The following is an 18,181-nucleotide window of genomic DNA, read 5'->3' as shown; positions in this document are numbered from 1 at the left end:
ATAAATCTACCCACTGTGACTATAGACTTCAAAGAATTATTGGCATGACTCTGCTGAAAGCCAAATCTCGCACATACTATTGAAAGCAAATAGAGTTAACACACACTTGAAGTAAATAGTTTTCAAAATGTATACCACCTTCCCCTCATGCAGTGGGGATTGATCATCACTCATCTGAAATGTGAACATTTTACTTTTAATTTCTCCCCAAAAACGTCAACAGACTAAATGGGCGATAACTTTGTAGACGACTATGACTTTTGATTTTGCTCCCCTGTTTTATTGTCCATTGTAACAACCACTCATTTAGCTGTCCGACCATTCCAGCCAACCATTCATTTAACTTATAATGCATCCTCGGATTTTGGTGGTTTGGTCTCTAAGATTTGGTCTGAATACCAAAAACAAAAATACTCGTTTCAGACATTCCATCAATTTACACTTAATTGCAATCGTCACTCACAAACAACAACAGACTGCAACGATGGATGATCCCCGCACACACATCTTACTTCGAATCTCTGCAGTTTATTTATGTTTGAATTTTATGACAGACGTATTGCTGTTATGGCAGTTACCGTTGTTGTTGTTGTTGCCGTTGATAAAACGGCCTAAAAACAAAGTTGTATAACTTCGAATGGTCAGATCAAGTTGATTGCAGTTGAAGCACATTTCGTACAAAATGCACAGTGGCATACATACTTATGTACATACATACATAATGTTGTTTGCCGGTGTGAAAGTTTTTGTCTCTGTTGTATATAAACAACTAATTATGAACAGACGTATCTGAAATTTCAGTCAATGAAATTGATATTCAATTACACCATAATGTACGAATGACTGACTGAATGAATGAAACCGATAGCCGATATACTCTAAATAATTCGATTGAAAAACAATCGGTATATGTTATTGTGTTAATATGTGAAGCAATAATATGAATATATGTTTTTGTGTTTTCAGGTATTGGAAACTTCAATAGAAGGCCATATGGCTGATTTTTAAACTAAAATTTAATACCAATTTCCCATGGAATATATGTATAAATAATATAAAAAATCCAATCGTCTAATATAAATTTAATTAACTTAATTTACTCTTAAATTTAAATTAATTTGCTCTTAAGATAGTTGGTATCGATCAACGTTTTGGTATAGCCACCATATATTCAGTATTATGGGGATTTTTGGCACGCCATTCAACCGAATTGACTCTAATTTGATATGTTTGGTTTAAGGATTCTTAGTCAAGCGCAAAAGTCAACTTTTAGACTTTTCGATTTTTGCCTCTGATCAAAAAGTCGACATTTCGATCTTCCGATTTTGTCGAACCTGTTAAAAATCTATTTTCGACTGACTAATGCAAAATCAACTAAATATTTGATTTTTTATATGAATTGTTATCATAAGTAATATTCTGGAATGTTCTGTAATTTGGGACTTGTGATAATAAATAAAGTATATATGAAAAAAATCTAAAGTCGATTTTGAAAAGTCCACTTTAAGATTTCCTCAAAGATTAAGAGTCGACTTCGACTTTTCAATACAAAAAATCGATTAGTTGAAAGTCGATTCACTTATCCCTAGTTTGGTTCTCATTTGGCCACGTTGAGTATCAGATCTACCTACGAATTTCAATATTGGACCATATTTGGGGGTGGTTTCTGGTCAAAATTTTCAAACTAATTGGCTGTAACGTGGTATTTTGAGTTATGGTGTGAAAGTAAATCTTCCCACTAAAAATTATCAACATTTGTCCACCTTTTGGGGAAACTCCCCTATATTACGCTACATCCAAAAGTTCCGTATTTTGAGAAACTTGAGCAAGTGTTGCAACCAATTTGGAAGCAATTTAATATTCTAGATTCTCAATTGGTAGAAAATTCCCCTACCAAAAATTATCAATGATGGCAAATGATTCTGGATAGCTCCCTTATAAATTTCGGCATTTTTGGGGGTTTGGGCAAGTTTGTAACCGAATTAGCTTTAATTTAATTTTTAGGTTTTCATGAGGTTTCAAATCTTTCTTGTCATATTTTTCATTCATAGAAAACTGTTCCTCTACAACAGATTCCCGCTTAAATTCGAATCTCTAGCCGTAATTTAGTCTTTAAAGTCTTCCAAACATTTGCTAACCTTTATAAATTCATAATAGGCTACATGAAGCTTTATAATGGACTCCCTTTCATTTTACTCGTCCGAAATAGAGGGCATTCGATACGGCTCGTATATATGGTATATAGTATAGCGTGTCTATAATAGAAATAGTTTGTTTAAGAAATATCCCCTCTTTATAAAAAAATATTTTCTAAAGGTAAACTCTATAAAAAATCATCTCGTTATATAGACAACCTACGTGATAAATCGGTAATTATTTCCATACCTTCGATCCAGCTCTCATTTAATAAAGATCCCTACAAATCAGTTCGTCCCCTCCTCTTGAACTCATTATAATAGGTTTACTTTCGAATTCGTTTAACCGGTACAAAAGGAGGGTTTATACAAAAAAATGTTTTAGAGTCCTTTATCTGTTTACTGAGGTAGGATCGGGTAAAAGTTTAAAACAAAAACATGTGAATATGGAATCTCGTCTATAATCTTATGAGTAACATTTCTGTAGAATATTTGGAGGTATAAAAATTCGTCGTGGTGTTTTTATACCCTACACAACTATGTTGTCAGGGTATTATAGCTTTGTGCAGCCCCAAGAGTTTGTAACGCCGCGAACTATTGGTCCTAGACCCACCTTTAAGTATACCGGTCATATCTCGACTATCTGAGTCCATATAGACATGTGTGTCCGTCCGTCTGTCCATTATAATTTGTAAACAGGAAACAGGCCACAGTAATGGACCAATCTTCACGAAATTTCGCATGTAGGATGGATTCTGCCCAATGAAGATCCCTATTGTTTTTGGTAAATATCGGTTAATACTTAGGGGATGAAATGGACCAAAAACTAAAGTTCTACATGGAGAAGGGGATTGGGCCAAAGAGTAAGCATGACTGTTTTAATGAAGATCGATCAATATTTAGCGGGTCAAATGGATCCTAACTTTTGTGTGAAAAATGACAAAATTTTTATTCTATAGCGTATATATTTACTACTGAATGACATAGAGCTGAGAAGTTGATATTATATCCAAGAGGAGTGGTTGACCTTTAAATTAAGACTAATTATATTGTTGTATGTGCTCGGATGTGGGAGTTACACCTAAATGTTTGCAGTTATCTCTGTATTCGTATATTTTTTAGTAACCCATTATCACTCTAGAGAGCGGAACTATAGCGCTGATTGCTTTGAAATGTTCCATGAGGTTCCAGGTATGGACAACGCCTATAATTTTCGGTGATGATCAGATAATAATTTTAGAATGAAGTAGACCAAAAACTTAATTTTTTGTGTTATTTTCGAGTCGATCTATAGACCACAAATGAAAACCGAACATTACAACACAACCCACGGTGTAGGGAATCTGGGAAATAGCTGTACTGAATACTCGTAATATTCGGAAAATATGTCAGTGTGAGGAAGAGGTGCTGTTTACCTCTAATCAGGCAAGGGGGTGCAAATATCACGAAATATTGCGCAGGCTCGGAATAAACATCCGCAGAAAATTTGAGTTCAGTGGTAGCTGTGTAGGGTATCGTATGGTCGGCCCCGTCCGACTATACTGCTCGGCTCACTGGTTTTAATTTATGGTTCTAGGAATTAAGGGCGAAGAAGAAGCTGTTTACCGAAATAATCCTAAAGAACTTTAGAGTTACCAGCAAAAAAGTCAAAAATTGACCTAAGCCGAATTTGCCTACTGGGTTTTTACATACTCGCCAAGACGGGAATTTTGCACTCCTCGGTCCATGAGTTCGATTTTGTTGAAATACTTCCTCCTTTTACTTCAATTCGTCTACAAAACGTATTCTATAAAATATTCATTCTGAAGCAGCTACTATACTCTCCCTTCGATTCTAGACCTTCCTCTTTATATTGCCTGAAATAAAACCCTTCAAAATATCTTTTCTACAGACAACTGGTTCCCTCTTCTTCAACTTTCATACAATAATCTCCGATTCGTTTATAATAGACACTACCTTCAAAATATTCCTTCCACTTAAATTCGGTCATATTAAAATCATTTTCTCGACACGTCTATATGAGACCCTATTTTTGTGTCCAACTCCATTAAGGCATTCCTTGACGAGTTTGGCATCGTGAAGAAATTCTTCAAAATTGTCTTCACTTTGTACTACTTTAATATAGACTTTTGCAATATTTTACAAATTTCGTCCATATTTTTGAGTTTTTGCTGAAATATATTTTGAGCTATAGCAACATTTGTTGTCATTCAATTACTATTCCCATACTTTGTTGTTTATACAGAAGCTTTTTTTATTTTTCGGCATTATTATTATATTATCTACTGTGTTTTCTCCCCTCTTTGTCGATAACTCCTCTCACCCGCTTCAATAGAGCCACTGACATTGTCGTCAAAAGTGTGGAATTCTTTGAAAAGATTCCAGAATCCCAGTATACTGCATACAACCTCGAAATTCACAATACAGAAATTCGAGAGTTATGGGATAAAGTTATGCGCACCTTTGATGAGTGCAAAACATACCTTGCGACATCTCAGAATCCACAGGATGATATAATTGATGTCGTCGAAGAAAAATACAATACAGCATTTATTGCGTATTCTTGGTGTCTATCCACCATAAATCGGCATCTCAATCACCTTCAAAGTCTTGTAAGTAATTGTTCCCCTGCTATAGCTCCACCAGTTACACAGTCTCCTCCAGTTTCACCATCTCCATCAAATTGTCACAATTATATGCCCCCTATCACCTTGTCTCCACCTTCAACTTCGAATAATGTACAGTCCACCACTCCTATAGTTGCTTCAGAATTTCAAAATTCTTCCACCAACAATAGCTACACCAACTCACCTGTCGATAAGCATAGTCTAGTTGTTCCACCAATCGACATTGAAGTTATCTCTGGCGATTTTATATCTTGGCCCACCTTTCGGGATCTGTTCACCAATTTACTCCTTACGTTTCAGCTTGACATTTTTAACCCGAATAGTGCTGTAAGTGCTCTAGTCCGTCCATAAAAACTTCCTTCGCTTCATATCTCCCACAACAGATACCAATCTATAAAATCAACAGATACCTATCTATAAAACACTTTCCTAGTAACCTGTATACCCATTAAAGACCCATTTCCTGGTCTTCAACTTTATACAAACAATTTCTCTAATTTTTCAAAAATTTTTTCAAAAATCCACTGTGTCAATGACCTGTTAAATTTCAACATTATAGTTTTATGTCTTCTCATTGTCCTCACCTTTTTCAGCATAAATACAAATTTGTACAATTTAATGATAACATTATTTGTTAACTTCATATTAATTTTGAAACGGACAACCAAACATTAGCAAACTGAAGAACAATATAAAAAACACAAAAATCCAACATCCAAAACCTCAACAAACAGCAAACATAAATGTGGTTGGCTGTCTTATCGTCGTCGGCAACATTTAATTTTATTTAATTACATAAACTTTACACTTCGTTGAATTCGTGTGTAATATACGTCGGGTGGGGTACCCACCTGAAAATACCCTACATAACTAGTGGTCAAACTACAAGACAAGGCATGAGTATGTTAGAAAAAACATTATGTTTGTTTGAGTATTTTTTGTAGGGTTCCCCTTAGTTTCTACCATCACCCTCATCTCTTTTTTTAACCCACTTTAATGACAATTGGAGTAGTCAAACTCTAAAAATAAGCAAACAGCATAAGTAAAACTTTCAACCCCAACAAGTTGTCGTGTGAAACTCCGAAAACTATTTTGAGCGTGTCACTTTTCAACCGGCTTTGGACAAGAAAGGTACATTTAACTTCCGTTAAATTTGTTAAATGAAAACTCATTTTAATTCCACGAAGTCTTCTGTTTGTTGAATGACTTCTCGGCTATTATTTTTGTGATGAGTTTTCCAAAAAATTAAATGATATATTAACACTAAGTATGGCCATTAAAATTTGGTCACCGGAAACGGGATATTGTTATGGGTATTTACTTTCATTTGTGGACCAGAAAATCTCCTAACATAAAACCATAAAAAATCAGCTATAGTTCAAAAGATCTACCTTCAGGAAACCAACACTACATAAAAAATCTTATTGGTCCTCTTCTCATAGACGAACAAAGAGCAGGGGGATTATTCTCGCTGAAGTACATCATATTTTGTTATTCTCATGGCAGAATGGAGGGTCTTGTCTTTCTTATCAAACAACAGAGCATAGTTTTCTTATAGAAGAGCACAGGATTTTCTTTTCATGGATAATCAGAGGGTCTTCTTCTCCTAGAATAGGGATTTCTTTTCATAGTAAAATAGAATATCTTATTCTCATAAACAGAATATGGTTTCATAGAAGATCAAATTTCTTCTCCTCATAGAAGAGCAGTGGGTCCTCTTCTTGCAAAATACCAGAAGGTCTTCTCATAGAAGAGCAGGAAGTCTTATCATCGATGATCAAATGGTCTTATCCTCAAAGAAAAACAGATGGTATCCTTCTTACAAATGAAAACAAAGTCTTCTTTTCTTGAAGAGCAGAGGATCTCATATCATAGAAAAGTAGAGGTCCTTCCAAATGGAACAGCAGACTGAATATAATAAAACGTAGAAGTGAAGATGGTTTTTTTTTTTTTTTTTTTGTTCATAGATGAAGTAAGATTTCCATCCCATACACACGTTGTTCTCCTCGTAGAAATGCAAAGGCTCTTCCAATACAAGATCTGAGGGTCTCTCTCTTTCAGAAGAACAGCAGAGGGCATTTTAATGGGCAACGAGAAGATTTCCTTACAGAGAAGCATACAATTTTTCAATTGAAGACCATGAGGTATTCTCAAGAAACACCAGAAAGTCGTCTCACAGAAATCAAAAAAGGGAGAAACTCTTTTCACAAAAGAGGAGGAAGTCTTCTCGCAGAAGAGAAGGAAGTCTTCTCAGATATAGGGAAGAGCTCTTCTCGTAGGAGGAGAGGAGCTATTCCACATAGGAGGGGAGGAGGTATTCCCACAGAAGGGGAGAAGGTCTACTCATATATTAGGATGAACTCTTCTCATACTCGGAGATCAGGTCTTCTCATAGATGAGGAGGAACTCTTCTGATAGAAGATGAAGAACTCTTCTCACAATAAAGTAATTGCTCTTCTCAGAGAAGGAGAAGAGCTCTTCTCGTAAAAGTGGACGAGATCTATTTGTAGAAAAGGGCGAGATCTTCTCATAGAAGAAGACGAGATCTATACTAATGCTAGGCAGGCATGGTAACTGGTGCCCTTGTTTACATGTATCAATAACGTCGTTCTCTGCGTTCTCTTTTACTAAGTCAATTCCTATGGCGGTTTCCTTTTACTCTCTGAGCATTTACTCTTTACTTTATTTTGCACACCACTAATCTATACATAGAAGAGGGCGAGCTCTTCTCATAATAGAGGGCGAGCTTTTCTCATAGAGGAGGACAAACTCTTCTCATAAACGAGTGCGAGCTTTTCTCATAGAAGATTACGAGTTCTTCTCATAGGAGAAGACGAACTCTTCTCATAGAAGAGAACAACCTCTTCTCATAAAGGAGAAAACTAGCTCTTCTTATAGAGAAGAGGACGAGCTTTTCTCGTAGAATAGAATGATCTTTTCTCATAGAAAAGGGTGAACACTTCTCATGAAAGAGGGCGAACTCTTGTAATAGAAGAGGCCAAGCTCTCCTCATGGAAGAGGTAAAGCTCTTCTAGAAAGGACCCACTGTTCTCATAGAAAAGGGATCTGTTCTTTCACAGAAATTGTGAAGATTTCCCACAGAAATGGATAATAGTTTGTCATAGAAAAGGAGAAACTTTTCTCATAGATGAAGAATACCTCTTTTCATAGCAGAGGAGCAACTCTTTTCGTAGTACACGGAATCGCGTATTATAGGTGACGATAAGGTCCTCTCATAGAAGAAGAGAAACTGTGTTCTCAAAGAAAAGTAATATGACAAGCTTAGATGGTCCGATTTACATATGAAGTCCGAATGTCTGACTACATATTACAATTCGAAGCATTTACACACCAAGGGTCACCAACTGAGGCAACAGTTACTTTTTATTCACCATTTAAGACATTTTTTAGAATGCCTGTTCTTTTACTTCCGCTTGGAAATGTAAGTAAAAAAAGAATAAGAAAAATGCTTACCTTTCTTCCTTCCTTTCTGCTATTTGGCAATACAACAACAACAAACAGATATACGCGTATATGGTTTACAAATTGTGGATGAAGAAGCCAAAAAGAAAAAAACAAACAAAATAACTGGTAAGCGAATTGTGAATATGGTCAATTGATTGGTGATGCGGAAAACAGGTAAGATGGGAAGGAAGAACCTTTCAAAAAATGCTACGTTCAATGTGCGGTGTAATATTTGAGGGTCCACAAAAAATGTTCCGAACAAAAACAAGTCTCGCTGTAAAAATTCTTGTTGTTGTTGTGGTATGCAGTTACTGCGTTATTGACTCTCTGCAGCGGACGTGCAAAGTTATGGTTGGCGGCCGTTGTTTAATGGATGTTGAGAAATTTACCTGTGTATATTCTACGGCGATATGTGAACCTGAATGAGAGAGTGTGTGTGGGTCTCTTAGCAAATAATGCTGGAGAGATGTGGATATTGTACGAGCGTGTATCTGTGAGGTCGTTTGTTGTTTCGCACGTTTACTTTGAAATTATGATTTGTCTTGTTGTTTACAAAAAATTAATAAGAAAAAAAAACAACAACAAATGGTATCGAAGATGAAATTCAAAATTTAACTTTCTTTTTATCTGGAATTTTTTGTTTGTTTTCTTTTATTTTCAATATTGGTTGGGTTTTTAATGTGTGGTGATTTTTTTTATTTTTTTCATTGCTAGTTTTGTCTTCCTTTTTCATTTATTTTCTATCTCTTGAGGAATGGCACACAACTGTTTGTTCCGTGGGTCCAAATTTTTTTTTTAGTGATTTGTGTAAGCTTGTAAAATAAAAGTAGTCGGTGACGTCGATTATATTATGTCCTACACACGAAATAAGCGGATTGATCCGAAAAATTTCGAATTTAGGTGATCAGTTTATTTTCCGTTTACCGTGCAGTTATTAAAATGTGTTCACCGGATAGATGTAATGTTATTCATCGAAGACCAGAGATTTTATGTGTCCCGAAGATAACCTAACATAGTTTTTGGAATTAAAAACCAGTAAGGAAAGTAGTAAAGTCGGACGGGCCGACTATATGATACCCTTCACCACTATGGGTATATTAAACAGGACTATTAACATGAAATTGGATGAAATAAAATATGTGATATTTATCTAAATGTGAATCTACCCAGATCTTAGGTTAGGTTATACTAATTTCAGTTAGGTTATACTAATTTCAGTACGTTTTGTTCCTATCAGCCATATATTGGTTCCTTGGTGCGTCAATTATTTAAAATCAATCTATAATATAAGGAAGCTATATCTAAATCTCAACCGATTTTCACGAAACTTGGCACACATCATTCTGGACTAAATTCAATAAGCTATGCCAAATTTCGTGTAAATCGAAAGATATATATGGACATTGGTGCACCATTTACATTAAATCGGACGAAAATATGTATGGGAGCTATATCTACATCTTGACCGATTTTTACGAAACTTGGCAGACATCATTCTAGGCTCAATTCAGTACGCTATGCCAATTCATTCTGGACTAAATTCAATAAGCTATGCCAAATTTCGTGTAAATCGAAAGATATATGTGGACATTGGTGCACGCTATGCCAAATTTCGTGCAAGTCGAATGATATATAGGGACTTTGGACTTTGCACCATTTACATGAAATCGGACGAAACTATATATGGGAGCTACATCTAAATCTGGACCGATTTTCAAAAAACTTGACAGACATCATTCTAGGCTCAATTCAGAACGTTATACCAAATTTCGTGCAAATCGTGCACCATTTACCTTAAATCGGACGAAAATATATATGGGAGCTATATCTAAATCTGAACCGATTTCAATAGGTTTCGTCCTTGGGCCAAACAAATGAGCTGTGCCAAATTTCATCCAAATCGGATTATAAATGCGACCTGTACTTTGTTTACAATTTAACACCAACAGACGGGCGGACATGCATACATCGACTCAGAAAGTGATTCTATGCATATTCTCAAAAGGAACTATGGGTCTATCTCGTTTCCTTTTGCCTGTTACAAACATATAAACAAATACATAATACCCTGTACCACAGTGTGGTGAAGGGTATAACAATAGTTTTTCAAAAAAGAAGTCCATTAGGTCGGTCGCCGAAAATTTCGATAAAATTGAGAAATGATCGACGTTGACCGGCATTGTTAGCAGTCGTAACTTCGACCAGCAGCTAAACATCAACCATAGAACTGTTTTAAACCATTTACAAGTGACCAGAAACGGCCAGTGACTCGCCAGAAATGTTGGGAGCTTGGATGGGAAGTTTTAATGCATCCGCCATACAGTCCGGACTTGGCACCAATCGATTATCATCTTTTTCTTGCATTGTTAAATTTCTTTAATGATAAAAAATTGGTATCTAGGGAGGATAGCGAAAATCGTCTACTAGAGTTTTTTTTTTTGCAAATAGAGAGCAGGGCTTCTATGAGAGAGGCATTATGAAAATGGCAACAAATCATACAACAAAACGGTACATATTTCGGACAAATCGGACTTTCCGAAGCATGTTAGTTCATATAAAAATAATGGATTTCATTTTCCCCAACCTAATGTATGTAGTTTGGATTAATTGGATATGATACTTCTCCAATTAGAACGCGAAATGTGCCTTGAATCTCTGTAGAAGCGAACCCACATTGCATCTAAATTGACAATTGTCGGCATTTCGGATATCGAATCAAAACATTTGCAATAGTCGTGTAGAGCATCCAACAAGTTGAGGGTGAAATTGATGTTTTCTACATATGTATGTCGGAATGATAATGCTGGGGAGGGGAATATTTAGTGTTGACATTCAATACCCGGCCGCCTGGCTAGTCAGTGAAATCAATGAAAAAACCCATTTTCTAGACATTGTAATATATCGATAATACAGAGACTTTGTCTCATATTTATGTTTCTTGTTGTTGTTGTTTTTTTATTTTTTTTACTAGATCACGATTCTCAGGTTGGCCACAAACATTCACAAACAACTTTACGCAAAAGTGCAACCAATAGCCCAACTAGACTTGGCTTGACTCTCCTTGCATTTCTGGTCTACTCTGGTATTTGCCTAGTAGTAGTGACTGGCCGACTGGCTCAACATTGGTGGCAGACAGTAATGTTCGGTTCTGTTTCATTGTTGTGGCCCTCTCTCTTTTTTGAGAGTGGTTTTACTACAAACGTGTAAACCAAGACTGGTTAAGATGTAAGATTCTGCGAAGGTTGATGGGTTTGTTTTTTTTTCACTTTGTTTTCGAATTTTTTAGCCGATTCGCATTGGAACCGCTTACTCTCCCAATGCTCACTTTATGTTGGTGGCTGTTTTGTTTTTCTTTTGCTTTCTGGCTAAAATTGTTGATGATGTTACACACTGAGAGGGGAGCAGCCCTGCTCTGATCTGATCTTCTTGTATGGCCGTTAACGTTTTCTTCTTGTTATTTTATTTTTTGTGTGTGGTTGACTCAAGACTGGTTTTGGCTTCTTGATTGGCGTTTTTTTTATTTTCGACTATTTCTTAAAAAGCAAAAAAAAAACTCAAATTCAGCATCACAGATAAATTTCTATTTTAACACATACAGAAAACGTAGTTTTAAAAAAATTTTGTACATCAACAGATTTCAAAATGACGAGGAAATATTTTGTACCGCTTTTTTTCTGGTTTCTTTCTCACGCTTTTTGTTAACCGTTAATACAAGTGACCTTTAGATATTCTTTACTGGTTTCGGGTTTCAATATTATCATACACTTCTTTTTTGAGATAAATCAATAATATTCGATTTTTAATTTTTTTCTTCGTAGCTTCCAGGCCAAACCCAGTTTTGTGTATTTCTCACAACAATCACTCAATATTCTATTTATATAATAACAATTCGTATCTTCCAAAAATTTTTATTCAATAATCAGGTTTTTTCATGAATTTTATTAGCACTTTTTTCTCGTCTCATGAATACAATTCTTTTTAATATCCGCTTTTTTCTTTTTTGTTGTTTTATTACACCACTCGTTTACCTTAACGCATGCGAAGAACACGTCTGTTACTAAAACCGTCACGTCTTAAACTGAAGTACAACTTCAACAACTCACACCTGGTGAGCTTGTTTCAGTTAGAAGAGCGCAATAGAGAAGATGAGAGGATTTCAGGTGAAAATGTATCTTGTGTACGAGGGCAGAGTAATAAGTTCCGTTAATTTTAATTTTATAGAATATAAAATTATTGTTAAATATCGACCAGTTCTTTTATATGGGGCTGTACCATGAAAGTTTCGAAAATGTTTGAAAAACTTTATATCCACGTTTCAAATCCACGTCTCTATTTTTGAAAATGTTTGAAAAGCCATCATGAATAATCCGAGCTTATAACATCGAAATATTCACTAAAATCCTCGCTTATTACATAGCCATGAAAATGTTCATTAACAAATCCAATGTAATAGGACTGAAAATATTAATAAAAAAACTTCGCGGTGAAAAGCCTAAATATACCTTAAAAATACACGATTATAGCCCTGAAAATATTCATTAACAACCCACCTTATAGCCCTGAAAATATCTATTACAAATCCATATCCATTAACAATACTCTCTTTTAGGCCTGAAAATATTCATTAATTTACATTGAAAATAGGCCTGAAAATATCCTTTAAAAATCAACGCTAATAGGCTTGGAAATGTCATTTAAATTCTCCAAGTTTATAGATCTGAAAATATAATTTAAAAACTCCAAGTTTATAGATCTGAAAATATACTTTAAAAACTACAAGTGTATCGGTCTGAAACTATCCTTTAAAAAATCCATTTTCATAGACCTGAAAATATGCTTTAAAAAATCCGCTCTTATAGGACTAGAAATATTTTTTAAATAATTCACGCTTATAGTCGTGAAAATATTCGTAAATAATCAACGCTTATAGGACTAGAAATATTCTTTAAAAAATTCACGCTTATAGGCCCCAAAATATCCTTTAAAAACTACAAGTTTATAGGTCTGAAACTATCCTTTAAAAAATCCAATTTCATAGACCTGAAAATATGCTTTAAAAAATCCGCGCTTATAGGACTAGAAATATTCTTTAAAAAATTCACGCTTATAATCGTGAAAATATTCGGAAATAATCAACGCTTATAGGACTAGAAATATTCGGAAATAATCAACGCTTATGGAACTAGAAATATTTTTTAAAAAATACACGCTTATAGTCGTGAAAATATTCTTTAAAAAATACACGCTTATAGTCGTGAAAATATTCTTTAAAAATCCACGCTTATAGTCGTGAAAATATTCTTTAAAAATCCACGCTTATAGTCGTGAAAATATTCTTTAAAAATCCACGCTTATAGCCATGAAAATATTCTTTAAAAATCAACGTTTATAGTCGTGAAAATATTCTTTAAAAAATCCACACTTATAATCCACACTTATAATCGTGAAAATATTCTTTAAAAAATCCACGCTTATAATCGTGAAAATATTCTTTAAAAAATCCACGCTTATAGTCGTGAAAATATTCTTTAAAAAATCCACGCTTATAGTCGTGAAAATATTCTTTAAAAATCCACGCTTATAGTCATGAAAATATTCTTTAAAAATCAACGTTTATAGTCGTGAAAATATTCTTTAAAAAATCCACGCTATTTGGCCTGAAAATATTCTTTAAAAAATCCACACTTATAATCGTGAAAATATTCTTTAAAAAATCCACGCTTATAGTCGTGAAAATATTCTTTAAAAAATCCTCGCTTATAGACGTGAAAATATTCTTTAAAAAATCCACGCTTATAGTCGTGAAAATATTCTTTAAAAAATCCAGGCTTATAGTCGTGAAAATAGGCATTAAAAAAATTCACGCTTATACTCGTGAAAATATTCTTTAAAAAATCCACGCTTACAGTCGTGAAAATAGGCTTTAAAAAATTCACGCTTATAGTCGTGAAAATATTCTTTAAAAAATCTACGCTTATAGTCGTGAAAATATGCCTTAAAAAATTCACGCTTATAGTCGTGAAAATATTATTTAAGAATTCACGCTTATAGTCGTGAAAATATTCTTTAAAAAATCCACGCTTATAGTCATGAAAATATTCTTTAAAAAATCCACGCTTATAGTCGTGAAAATATTCTTTAAAAAATCCACACTTATATCCATGAAAATATTCTTTAAAAAATCCACGCTTATATCCATGAAAACATTCTTTAAAAAATCCACGCTTTAGCCATGAAAATATTCTTTAAAAAATCCACGCTGATAGCCCTGAAAATATTCTTTAAAAATCTATGCTATAGCCCTGAAATATTCTTTTAAAAATCCACGCTTATAACCCTAAAAATATCCCTTAAAAACAAACGCTTGTAGCCCGGAAAATATTCATTAAAAATCCACGTTTATATCCTTGAAAATATATATTAAAAATCACACTTCACAAAATATTCCTACCTAGAATTTTTTTAATGAAGGGCTTTAACCCTGAAAAAATCCACGCGTATAACCATTTATAAGGGTGCTTTTTATACCCTCCACCATAGTATTTAGGGTATATTAATTTTGGTTTTCCGTTTGTAACTCATCGAAATAATCATTTCCGACCCTATAAAATATATATAATTGATCAGCGTAAAATTCTAAGACGATCTAAGCATGCCCGTCTGTCTGTCCGTCTGTTGTAATCACTCTAGCGTCTAAACGAATAGAGATAGATCGTCAAAATTTTGCACATAGTCGTCTTTTGTCTGCAGGCAGGTCAAGTTCGAAGATGGGATATATCGGTCCACGTTTAGGCATAGCTCCCATATAAGGGTACCCCAAAATTTTCGGTATTTTGGGGTTCTTGAGCGCGTTTTTCAACCGAATTCGCTGAAATTTGCTACATTGGGTTCGTATTGGGTACTAAATGTCTCCACAAAAAATTATAAATTTAGGTCCATATTTTGGGATAGCCCCCATATAAGGGTACCCCCAATTTTGCGGTATTTTGGGGGGTTTGATCACATATTTCGACCGAATTCATTGAAATTCGGTACTTTGAGTTCTTATTGGGTAGCAAATCTCTATACTAAAAATTATAAATATAGGTCAATTTTTTCGTTTAGCCCCCATATAAGGGTACCCCCAATTTTCGGTATTTTAGGGTTCTTGAGCGCGAATTCGCTGAAATTTTGTACATCGGGTTCTTATCGGGTACTAAATGTCTCCACTAAAAATTATAAATATAGGTCCACTTTTTCTGGTAGCCCCCATTGAAGGATACCTCCCAATTTCCAGTTTTTGAGGGGTTTTGACCGGATTTTTTTACCGAATTGACTGTAATTTAGTAATTTGAGTTCCTATTGGGTAGCAAATCTCTCCACAAAAAATTATAAATATAGGTCAATTTTTCCAGGTAGCCCTCATATAAGGGTACCCAAATTTTCGGTATTTTGGGGTTCTTGAGTCCGTTTTTCAACCGAATTCACTGAAATTTGGAACATTGAGTTCTTATTGCGAAGCAAATCTCTCCACTAAAAATTATAAATATAGGTCCATTTTTTCGGGTAGTCCCCATATAAGGTTACCCTCCAATTTTCGGTATTTTGCGGTTCTTGAGCACAGTTTTCAACCGAATTCGCTGTAATTTGGTATTTTGTAGTCGTATATGGTAACAAATCTCACAACCAAAAATTATTAATATTCACCCACTTTTAGGGGTAGTCCCCTTATAACCCCCTTTTTTATTTTGAAAATAGCTGATTTTTTCCGGGTGTTGGGGTTATCCCATATAGCTGTATTCCACAATAGTAGGGGGATATTCGGTAAACGAAATTTTCAGTTCATTCCCCTCATATTATGGAATTTTTAAACGATTTAGTCGATTTAGCCATATGTTGTAATAATTTTTCTCTCGGAGGATATCGACATAAAAACTAAAACGTGAGGTTTGAGAATGAACTGTATCGACCCGAATTTAGGACCAGGTCCTATATAAAACATTCTACCTATTTAATATTTAGCGTGATGGACGGTATTGGGATTCAGAACTAAAATATTAGCTTGGAACTTGAGCTACATCGGCCCTTAATTAGGCCTAACCCCTTATATAATGAAAACATCAATTAGTTGCTAATTCCTACACAATGTTGTCAATATTGGTCCCGCTTTAGTATGCCTCATATATAATATTCCCCTCTAAATTGGAGTATTTTCAGCATTTTACACACATGTACCATGCGTTAATAATATATGTCAACATTTTAGGGTTTAGAGATTTTAGGAATTGAAATTGCTGAATTTTCTATTTCTTTTAAAACAATCGATTGGAAGAATTGTAGTTATATGTATATTCCCTATGTTTTCATTTCAAAAATTTGTCAGTATTTCTATGGTGGAGGGTATCAAAAGTTCGGCCCGGCCGAACTTAACGCTTTTTTACTTGTTATTTTTATTTTTGTTTAGCTTCCCCAATTCATACAATTTTCGTTAAATTACACACCGTACCTCGTTAGTGAGAGTTAAACATTTTATTCTCACATGCCCTCTCTCACAACGTACCGTAGACCAGACTCTCCAATTGAAACCGATGAGCTACTCCGCTAGCATCACATCGTGTTTATTGTTCCCTAGATATTTTTTTGTCATGAGCGGTTATATATTCTTCTTGGCCGTTTAGCACCTGTCTCTGCTAATGTCTTTTCAATGTTTGTCTGTTCTTGTCTATGATCTCAACTCACATCACCATGATGGCTAAGAGCATTTGGCTAAAATCAACTAGTCAGTCAGCCTGTCAGTCAATTTCAATTCATGATCATTATTATGTGGTGGTGTCGTGTTCTTGAAGACAAATTAACCGATTTATGGCACACAAAACAAAAAACCATAACCACAAAGAACAACAAAAACACAAAACATAACGAAATGACCAAATTGGAGTAGCACCATAACCTTTTGCTGTTCTATGTTAGCCGTTAGTTATGTTTTTTTTTTTTTTTTTTTTTTTTGTTGCCATTTAACTTCTACGAATTGAATTATTCAATCTCAGGTTATTAAATTGTTAAGTAATTTTTTTTATTATTTTTGATTTCAATTGAATCAGTCGTAAACCGATTTAAACCACAATTCCATGTCATATCGAATTTGTTTCGCCGCTGTACGTGTGTGAGAACGAATTCTTTTGAGTATTATGGAATCGCTGTTGAAAATAAAATTTGAATTTGTTATATTGCGTTTGTGTGTGTCTGTGTATGTTTGTTTATTAGAAAGTTTTTGATTTTTGAATTTTTATATAAATTAATTTACATAATGACTACATCACATGGCAGTAGCAATATACTGGGTGATATAATTTTGAATTCCTTTATGAAAATTTGACCCACATTATCGGATGTAAAAAAATATGTATGTGTCGTCAACAACATCGTGTTGTTGGATTTCCATTTCGTTATCTATTGATTCGCGCCGAAAATATAAATACATCTCGACCCATGTTTCTAAACGGGATTTCAGAATCGCATCTTATCTGAGACCCCAACAAAATAATGAACAAGCGAGATGATAATGCATCAAGCAAAATTGACAACGGAATCAATCAATTTAATTCAAATATCGCAAGATCAACAAGAGAGTACCGCAAGGAGTGGAAGGAGAGAATTTGTTCAATATGTATTTCCAAATGTCCAGCCATGTAGCCACCATCGCCAAATTCTTCCGCTTCTTCTCAATCTTAAATTATCCACTGTACTGTCAAATTTCCATCGAAGGTTAACGTATCCCCACCGTCCATAATTCAAAAATCCTCCGAATACATCAACAGAAGGTGAAAGCTAGAAGCAAGCGTCGATCACCTTCATGAGGAGGCCAATATGCTATTAGTCAAGCAACATACTGCGTTATTGACTAGACATGTCCGATCCACCTCCGAGACAACTTCCGCGCTATCGAGAAGGAATCCAAGGCATCATTCCGTCGAA

At 34.7% G+C, this 18,181-nt stretch overlaps 1 protein-coding gene across 2 annotated transcripts in view; it reads right to left on the bottom strand.

Moving 5' to 3' along the window:
- The window catches only part of LOC133331220 (LHFPL tetraspan subfamily member 3 protein), a 34,614-nt gene extending 22,315 nt beyond the window's left edge, over positions 1-12,299 (bottom strand). The window contains exon 1 of one of the 2 annotated variants that reach the window (XM_061539723.1): positions 12,256-12,299. The gene's annotated coding sequence lies outside the window, so the exon portion shown is untranslated. Of the gene's footprint in view, positions 1-8,236; positions 8,246-12,255 lie in introns of those variants that run through there. The other variant, XM_061539655.1, reaches the window with a different exon arrangement.
- Positions 12,300-18,181: the final 5,882 nt, after the last annotated feature.

This window comes from Musca vetustissima, unplaced genomic scaffold, assembly GCF_032173495.1.
Source record: "Musca vetustissima isolate MV318-11 ecotype Yass unplaced genomic scaffold, APGP_CSIRO_Mvet_v1 utg80434, whole genome shotgun sequence".
Classification (NCBI taxonomy): domain Eukaryota; kingdom Metazoa; phylum Arthropoda; class Insecta; order Diptera; family Muscidae; genus Musca; species Musca vetustissima.
Note: the sequence above shows the minus strand (reverse complement) of the source record. Positions and strands in the feature narration are given on the sequence as shown.